The sequence below is a fragment of the Pantherophis guttatus genome, chromosome 3 (genome assembly GCF_059756535.1).
Source record: "Pantherophis guttatus breed Tessera chromosome 3, ASM5975653v1, whole genome shotgun sequence".
Lineage (NCBI taxonomy): Eukaryota > Metazoa > Chordata > Lepidosauria > Squamata > Colubridae > Pantherophis > Pantherophis guttatus.
In genome coordinates this window covers 34,703,217-34,713,576 of record NC_142065.1, presented here as the reverse complement: position 1 = coordinate 34,713,576, position 10,360 = coordinate 34,703,217, and the positions used below count along the sequence as shown (strand labels likewise).

At 35.6% G+C, this 10,360-nt stretch overlaps 1 long non-coding RNA gene across 1 annotated transcript; it reads left to right on the top strand.

Annotated features, from left to right (window-relative positions):
* Positions 1-206: 206 nt before the first annotated feature.
* On the top strand, positions 207-567 carry LOC117664374 (uncharacterized). Its single transcript, XR_004591016.1, has 2 exons — positions 207-288; positions 462-567. It is a non-coding gene; the product is annotated as an uncharacterized LOC117664374 (long non-coding RNA).
* The last annotated feature ends 9,793 nt before the right edge of the window (positions 568-10,360 follow it).

Below are 10,360 nucleotides of genomic sequence, written 5' to 3'. Positions count from 1 at the left end.
TTTGAGCATATTAGCAGTTGGACTTTATTCCAGTCACATGATAAACATCAGTGCTACCCATATCTGGGTTATTAGATGTCTTTCAAACTGGGTACTATTTTCTTGTGTCCTATTGACACTGCCTTTGTCATGAATGTCTGTTTGGTTTTCTTGGCAGAATACTGGATTGGGTTGCCATTTCCTTCTCTACTGAATTGTATTTAATTTCATACCTCATCCATTAGCTGCTTTTCATGGGTTGGTTTTCTGGAACAGTACAATCTCAACATTAAAGTTCATCTCCACAAGGTAATGATCCATTAAGATATTCTATAGATCAGCATACGTATGTTTATTCAAATTAAACTCCCTCTGAATTCAATGATGTGTATTTAGGATTGCAGTCTAAGCCAATGTATTTATACAAAGGATTTACGCAGCTTCTTTCATGCAAATCTTTTATTTCCATTTTATTTCTGCAGAAAGTGCTTTTGATGGAAGATATTCGGTTGGAAAGGGGAAAACTTTCAAGACCATATAAATATATATTATTCTGAAGAGTGATATCATAATAAATTACCCTCATTATTTCATGAGTGGCTCCTTGGCAGAAAAAAGTAAATTTGCTTTTGTTCAGCAAAAGGACTCAATACAGGGCAGCCCCTTGCTGGCCTTGGCTGAACTACAGAGCCAAGCAGACTTGGACATCTACCTTGGTAAGTGCTTGATCAGGAAAACCAGGTTGTCAGCTTGATAATAAGTATTTAACTGCTTTTGACAATCCATTTCATATATTTCATTCAGGTTGGAAACTATAACATTTGAACCAATCCTTCCACTATATTTTAAGCATTTATACTGTTGTATAGTGAATGCCCAGAATGACATGGAATGAAAATGGTATTTGAAGAGTAACACAAACCATGATCATGCTGGGAAATAACTCTATGAGAAATATTTTCACACTATATCTTTCCCATCCCAACTCATTCTTCATCCAAAACCTTGGGAAGGAGGAAAGTAAAGCTGCTTTCCTATTGATTTATTTACTTGTATGCTAGGCTTAGATGCCACTTTGGTGAAAATGACTCTGATTCACTGGTGATTTTGATTAAGTTTGCTGGTTCCCATAGCATGTCCTTCACTCCTAGTAGTTGCTTTTTGCTTTCCACCATGGGCCTCATGAGGCAATAGTCTCCTTTTATTTCATGGTGCAACCCCTTACCTTAAGTGCTTCATATATATTAAAACAATTAGGTCCCATCCTACAATTAGTGATAGAAAACCAGCCAATGCATTTTATCCTTTCTATAGCCATTGCAAGTTACGTTGTGGCAAGAGAAATTTTCATTGTTGTCATGGCTGGGAAGGAAAGGGTTATGTTTAGGATTAAAAGACAAAGAGTCTATTGTGGCTACAAGAAATAGTATTAATGCAACTTGTAGTAAACTGTGAAATTTAAAGAATACCTCCCAGCTGGATAAACTATACTTGGCTAAATAAACCAATTATTGAACTTTGTTTAGGACAGCTTGATAAATAATGGCAAGTGTTTCATTTTAATTGGTTGCATTTGGCAAGATTCTTTCATCTTTAATCTTGGAATTAGTATTAGCTGTTATGTAACTCATAACATACCTTGATAGACAACATGCACTGTTACCCGGAGTGCAGTCAAGTAGAGTAGACACGTAAATTAGGCCTGCTGTGCTCCCCGCCACAACCTCTCTTGCTAGAAAACAATTTCCTGAGCATTGAGGTGTGCCCAGAGTGCAAAATTGCTTGTTATGGCTGTGCTTGTAAAGGAGATGCCCCTGCTTTAGTACACTGGGAATTTGATGCCTGAATAAATATATGAGGTCAAGCATTAAAGGTTGAGGAAAGAAGTTTCATCACAGGCAAAAGCCAAGGAACACAAATAGGTCATTATGTGGATGCTGCTTTCAGTCTGTCACAAATCCAACTGCATTGATTTACATGGGGAAGACACAATTTATGTGGCTCACTGCATGCGGTTTGTGGGCAGAGTGCAGATTTGGTGACAATTAACAGAGGATCAGCTATTAAGTTTACAAATCTTAGCTTTCTTATCTACTAATAAATTTGATTGAAATAAAGGGGGGCTACAATCTTTTTTCAGTATCTTAATCATGTAAAGCTTTTGTTGATTACTTACCGGTATTATTAACTAGTTTTAATCAAACAAATTTTAATCAGTTTGCAAATAATGGGAAGACTTGTTTAATCTCAAAAGTTATTTGCAGGAACATGCCTGAGAAAAGTCCCAAAGAAGATTTTTCTTTTTAATAGTGAATAGCAGTTCTTATTGAATCACAAAAATAATCAGTTTATTCAGTTGATTAATTATTTCCTCTTTTATACAAATTAGTCAATTTAAAACTTCAGACAGTTTGATAGTCCTAAAATTAATCTCTTTGTGCATTTAGGATTGGCGTATCCATTTTGTTCCTCCACTGATAATTTTATTCTAAAAACTGTAACCTAAATTCCTTCTCTGATGGCCAATAATTGCTCCAAGGATGCATTGTCAGGGTGAGAAACATTACATAGAAATTAGAGACAATCCAAAATCATAAGACGGTACTGTTCACTGATATGTGAAATCAGAATCCAAAAACAGAGTTCATCGAGCAGATTGAGATTTTGATTCCAAGATTACATATACATGCAGTGACCAATAGATTAGTAAGGGACAGTCTGATGTTCCTAAATCACAAAGATTGGAATTTCAAGAGTCAAATTATCAAAGATTGGATTTGTTTACCATGCTAAGCCATAAGGTTTGCTTTTTATGGCTTAGTATATTGTCTAATCTCATCTAACCATGGTTTATTCAACTGACCATTATTAAATATTAGAATTTTTCCAAGTACAATATTAGCTAGACCAAAAGTAAGTCATTATTCTTAGCTGCAACTGGATTTGTATAGGTGGTTTATAATTCTAGACAATTTGTCATAAAACTTGATATAGAGTTACTTTAAGAGTGAGGTTCTGATTCTTGAATATACTTTAGTGTCCAATCTGTTCTGAAATGTAGACAGCAGTGCTGAGTCTACGTCAATTATCTGTATTTCGAGGTTCTGGTAGAAGTTCTCCATCTTTTTCAGGCTCAAGAGAAAGAAATTGTAAATAGAGGTCAAACTGGATTTTCTATTTCTTCATAATAAGACAATTCCCTTAGGTCTTCCAGTTGATGAGAAATGATCTAGAAGATTTAGGATTTTAACTGAGCCAAGATCATACTCTGGGTTAAGGTAATGGAAGTGGAAAAGATATGAATTAGTTATCAAGGTAGAATACAGACATGTACTAAGCCCATGAGTATTTACTTGAGGGTAGTTGACACAATCTGGTTTATTAGAGGTTATAGCAGAACCATAGACAATAGCAGTGATCTCTGCACACCATCTCTATGCCCCCTACAGAGAGTTTTGACATGAAAAAAAGAGAATCCTGATTAGACAGAGATGCATATCACACTTCTAAACCTTCTGCACAAAGATCTTTTTCCAACAAATGTAAAATAGACAATCCTCAAGAGTATATCCTATTGGACATCAGTGGGAAGAACCAACTAACACAACAGTGTAGCTCTGATTTTCTGTTCATTCAGTGATTGGCAGGAATGGTGAATATTTTCCATTTAAAATGATAGTTTAAATTTATTTCTTCCTAGATAAGTGCATAAAGGATTAAAGCCAGGGGGTATAGTCCTATACACATTTATTTGGAATCAATTGGGCTTACTACATATATAGGATTGTGCTGTCAATAGAATTAAATTTATTATATGAAGAAAGGAATAATTCAAAGAACTGTAGTAGTCTTAAGTCTTTTTCAAATGTTTTAGATAGTTACAATATTTTGTTGTTAAAACAACAGTCCTACATCGCCTTAAATATTAACACATTTATTAATTGTAAGTGATCCATAGATCCAGCCAACTATTTGGTAATTATCATATTTGTTAATGTTGTTGTCGTATTTTTACTCCATATTTTAGCTCAAAGGCTCTCAAAGTAAATAACAAATAAAAGCAGTGGAAGAAATACCACAGCAGTAAGATAAACGAGGAAAGGCCTGAGTCATATTGTTACAATCATACATCTAAAATAAAAATGGAAAATCTAAAACTCCGGTTAAGTGTACAACTTTTTACATGATACAAAAGGATATTAGGGCTGACACCAAGCAGGGGCATAAATACAGCTCTCAGGTATGAAGGTAAATCATGAAGATTGGTATCCAACCCAAAATTATAATGTAAGAAAAATTTCATTTGCAGAAAAACTTTGGGAAACCAAAAGATGTTCTTTCATAAATATTAACTTGTCACAGATCTACAGTTTCACTAAGACAGTGGCAACCAAGGTGAAATCAACCAGAGAAATGCAAACAGTCAAGATAGATGGGGATTCTCATTAGATTCTCATTAGGAAGAAACATGGCAACACATTCATTTTTACATCAGAATTCACAAAACTAACAAAATGAGATATCTCATATTCATTCAATACAGTAAGCCTGGATAGCTGTTTCTTGAGACACTTTGGTCTCAAATAATTTTTGATCGCTTTTTATATTGAGAAAATTCTTATTACATTTGCTACTGTCACCAGAATAGTTAAAAGATGCACACTTCTGAAAAAGTAGACGGCAAGGATGTTATCATTATTATTCCAGATAGCCCAAACATTATGGTCCATTGATGAGTTGAACAAATTTGCCAAAGTCAAAAAGATGAACATAGTAAATGACCCTCCCTTTCTTGTGACTATGAATATGAAAGAAGTAATCCACCTTCAGTGCTAATTGACTGTACAGAGAAGTGTTGGGCATATGTCAATAGGTCTAGACCAGTGATGGCAAACCTATGGCACGAGTGCCAGAGGTGGCACGCAGTGCCCTCTCTGTGGGCACACAAGCCATCGGCCCAGCTCAGCTCTGCCATGCATGTGCGCGCACCTCTTGCCGGCCAGCTGGTCTTTGGGTCTCTGCCGCGCATGCGTGGGGGGGCACATGTGGGGGTGTATGCCTGCACAGGGGTGGGACACATACAGGGGGAGCAGGGTGCATGCATGGGGGGCCATGCATGCATGCATGGGGGGCGGGGCGCAGGCACAGGGCCGCAAATGGATTGCATTTTCAGGGTTTGGCTGCACGTGCACAGATTTCGCGTGCACTCGCGCGCTTTGGGCATTCAGTCCAGAAAAGGTTAGCCATCACTAGTCTAGACAAACTGCAGCATACTTTTGCCCAAGCTGGCAAAGAACAGGTCTCAAGGAGAGATGGGACACTGTTGCTTCCAAACAGGGAGAACTGTTATGGTCAGGAATTACTCACCATTATTGTCATTGTTTGCAAAATACATTGTTTCCCAAATTTAAACAAAACAAATCAACTGAATGGAAACAAGATTTCCTTAGTAGGCAAATTTCTTATAGAAAATACCAGTTAACCCACATGTAAGAAATGTAGTGCCTCAAGTTCCTTGGACTATAATTTTTACAATAGCTAAAGAAAGGAAATTACAAAATATATCTAGGATATCAGATTGCATATCAATGTCAAGGTTCCAAATAATACATCCCATTCAATAAGAACTCCACTGACGAGCAGTGACAATCTCATTGTTAGTTGACATCTAGATGAAATGATGACAAAGTAGAAATTATGGATCCACATGACTGCTCCCCACTTGATACATACCTCTGGAATAGAAAAAATGCTCAAAGCTGAGGAGGATCATGATACATGAAGTTCTGGTTTCAAATGTTGACAATAGGAGAAAAAAATCCTGATGGGTCCTCACATGGGATGATACTGTCAGCAATTATTTGAGGTTATCCTAATTTTTATAGGCCTTTATGTCCATTTGTCTGTTGTTATTTTAGGATTGTATGAGGACAAGATAAATCCAAATTGAGATCTCTGTGTTCAGGTTCTGTGAAAACTAACTCTCCTTCCAGATGAATACCTCACCCTGTGGTAAGATGGGCAGCCAATAAATTTCTCACACACACACACACACACATACACACACACACACACACACACACACACACACACACACACACATGAGTCTTCGGAGAAAGGCGGCATATAAATTGAACTAATTAAATTAAATTAAATTAAATATTCTACAAACTTTAACAAACATGTATTTGTAAGATTATCTGCCCTAAATCATCAACATATGAATATATTTAATGCACAAATTAATATGTTAATTATTATAAAGTTGATATATATTTTTATGCCATTGGATGGTATTCAGTGTTGCCAACACAGTTAACAACAGCACATTTGAAATTCCAGTTGAAAACACACCAAGTTTTCTGAGATGTATCCTAAAAGAGTAGATTTTATGTTTGTTGCTTTGAGTTGAGAACTACACTTCCAAATTTGGAGACATACATTATTCAAAAGAGAACTGCATTCAGATCCATGTATTAAACTGGGAAATGCAAATAGGATGAGTTTGTTTCAAAATTTGAAGTGAATGAAATCTTTGACCATCCTGGCCTCTAGTCAAAGCCTGTCACAACATATACAACACCTAGGCAATAGGGAAAGACAGGAGGGAGGCTATAATCAGTTCCTTCTGTTCAATCCATCGCTCTCTTGGGTTCATGGTTTTCTGCCTGCAGCACTAAGCTGAGTCATGTCATACACAATTGAGCTCGAAGGTATAATGTATACAACAAGGAGAGACATACAGATAGGTCTACTCAGCACTCAATCAGGACAGCATTTCTTTTTATTGCTTCATTTTGGGATCCAGCTAAGATTGTCCTATGTTTTAAGTTGTAATGACAATGTTCCTGAATATTAAAGATGGTAGTGGGATGAGGAACTTTACCTCTGGAACATTAGATAAAAATGCAGAATATTTGAGACAGAAGAAAGTAGTCTCGTTAGTGACAAACACCACATTATCTTGTCATCTTTTAATCTGACTGGGAACTGCTATTTAGATGCCAAGCAGCTTGTACATGGAGACTGAAGTTCCTTGTACATATACTTGGAAGTAAAGTGCAAAGGAGGGCACATTGATCCAATGGAGATAGGTTTCCAAGCTTGCATTGGAATGAGCCACTCAAAAATTCTATCAGTTTAGAACATTTAAAACAATCCACTACGACTTGTTTTTCCTTTGAAATGTGTTAGATGAGTACCACTGAATTCTAACTAACACTTTTGTGATGGTACTGTTATTACTGCTGTGTTGTTTTGCAAAGACAAAAAAAGGAGTCTTTGTCACTAGTGATAGTAGCTGATGCACTGCTTGACTTCAGTCATGGAATTGATGCACTGTTTGACTTCAGTCATGGAATTATTTGATCATTCAAATATTATCCCTGTGTTTGAGAGAGTTTCTCTGAATCTATTTATATTTCTTATGCCAATTTGCTATAAAAACTGAACTGAGAAATGACTTGTATGTTTTATTTTTCTATCACGGATAAAATATTAAACTTTTTAATGGAGGAGAATTTCCACTAAAATAGAGAAGTTTTTGCTGTTGTATAGAAGCTAGTTTTTTTTTTAAAGGTAGTGATGCATCTGTGTAGTGTTAGAGGTACCAGGTAAGTAAGTAGGGGACTTATTATAACCCACTATCCTTGCAATTGGCACTATGGTGTCTGTGGATATAAATGTACCTGAGGATACTTCGGCTGTAACCATAAGGCTCCATGCTGCAGCTAATGTATTTTTTTTTTATTTTTTTTTTTACAATTATGTTGTCAGGGAATCACAGTTAAAAGAGAAGTCATCAACCATTTTGTTATTTCATCAGCCACTCTTGAAGGCTAGTTTTCATGGAAAGCAAAGCTAAAAGCTAAGCAGCAAATGGGCCTGTGCAGCAAACATCTGCTTGTGAGATTTTCTGTCAAGAGTAGATCTCTAGTTTCAACACAAAGCCTGCTGGGAGTTTTCTGAGTTTGGTAGTGAGCATCTTCAGCCTCTGAAACCATTTTGGGCAGACACTCTGAAATAAATATTTTTCATTTGTTATCACTGGCCATATTTTGGCCAGAAGTTAGGGTAGCCAATTCTCAGTATAACATAAGAAGAATGTTATACCATATGTGCCTATTCACACAACCCAGAGAAGGCTTCTCTACTGCTTCTCTACTGCTATCCTCTAAATTGCGTAAGACTACTTTATATAGATGTGGGATTAGATTGAAACAAAAGGCTTAGAATTTAGAAACTGGCATATAATATCAAAGGTAGCTAATTGCTAAATTATATATTATTACTTTTATTTTCCTTTCTCAAAGTAGTAAGGTGGTAAATGTTATTTGTGCTCTCAGTTGACTTTTCCTCAGTATGGACATGAACTAATCGATATGCTGAAGCAAACAGAAGCAAAGCTCATTCAGATCCTACAGTAAAATGTCTAAATCAGTGTTTTTCCAAAGTTGGCAGCTTTAAGATGTGTGGACTTCAACTCCCAGAATTCCCCAGTCAGCATGTTGTTCTGAATGAAATAAATAGTCTTTATCATGATTTATCCATAGAATATCCTGCATCTCAGCATCACTTTGTGGGGACTCAGAAGAGGTGTGTATTATTAGTTCTCTTAACCTGTTAATGTTGGGGAAAGGATTAAAATGTAGTGTGGCATGCTACAATGGCAAGTTCAAACTTCCAGAATATCTTTCTTTCCAAGAATGTCTCCCACACAGATTTGCTTGCATTTATAAAAAGTGGAAAAACAGGGTTGGCTGTGGTTCAGTCCTCTGGTTGTACCCACTGACCCAGAAAAAATGAAAAAATAAATTAAGATGTCAAGAGAACTGGGGGTGGTGGCAAGGAGTTAGAGGTCCAGTGGAAAGCAGCCTCAATTATTTGCCTTCTGATCAGTCAGGGTGTGGGATTAGCTGACAGCCATTTTGTTCAAAATAAGAAAGGAAGAAGGAAAGAAAAGGAATCATGAAAAGAAAAACACCAAGAAAGAAAGAACAACAAAAAGAAAAAAGAAAAAAAAGAAAAGAAAAGGCATTTCATTTCACATATTATGAAAGTGATTTTTATAAAATGTTAATTAAATTGTATATAATGTCTTCAGCATAAGATCTATCTATCTATCTACTGGTATCTATCTATCTATCCATCCATCCATCCATCCATCCATCCATCCATCCATCCATCCACCATCTCTCTATCGTCTATCTATCTATCATCAATCTATGTTGAAGTAACAACCTTAGATGAATTGGGAGAATGAAACATCTGCATATCACACAGAGCTAAAAGGGCAAATTTGGTTTTCATTTGCTTAAACTATCCAGCCTGAACCAATACATAATACAACATGCAGTTATCTTTTGAAATTCATTGATTTTTCCAAGTTTTTTCATGCAGCTGGACATTAGATTTTCAACTTTTGGGTCTTCCCAGCATATGATATTTTTAATTCTTTTTTTGGGGGGGGGGAATTTTTTTTTATTTTTAAACAAAACTTAAAACATAAAACAATTATCATCCATTACAATTACAGAAAGTGTATTGATTGGTTACAAATCTTTTGTGCTTAGTCCTCTATCCAACATTTTCTTATTTAACAGTTTATTACATTATTATTCTCATTTACCAATTATTTAACAGTAAATTGTCCTCTATAAGGGGGAAAAAAAACCCTTTATATTTTTTATTATCTTATCCATTTCATATTTCATATTTCATTTCCATTCTTTCTTGTCTAACCATTGATAAAATAAATCCGATATCAGATAATATTGAGAATATTGAGAATAGAATGTACAAGAATAAATCGGATAAATGTTGGAAGTGTCATCAGACTCCGGGCTCATATTACCATATGTGGTGGACATGTGCAGAAGCTAAAAGATATTGGACTAAAATCCACAAATGGTTGGAAAAAATGACAAAGAAACATATTGACTTTAAAGCAGAGATATTTTTATTGGGGATTTTACCAGAAATAGACAATAGAGAAATGAGATATTTAATTGTGAATGTTTTAACGGCGGCTAGAATTGTATTTGCTAGAAACTGAAAAGGTGAGAAGATACCCACGGATGACGACGTTATCAAGAAAATTTTGGAGTGTGCTGAAATGAGTAAATTGACATTTGAAATTAGGGAACAAGATGATATTTTTAATTCTTATACTCTTGGTTTATTCCTCAGTTTATACAGCTTCTCTTAGGAAAACTTCATTTTAGAGGGTTGTAGAATTTCTTTTGAAGTTGTTTTAGAATTCATTTCATTGTACTTTATTGTATCATGTTTGGGGAGAATATTCCTGAGGATTTCATTTCCTGTTTGGTATCTCTTAATATTTTTCAACCTCTCTGGCTGTTCCTGTTTTATGATCAGGGAA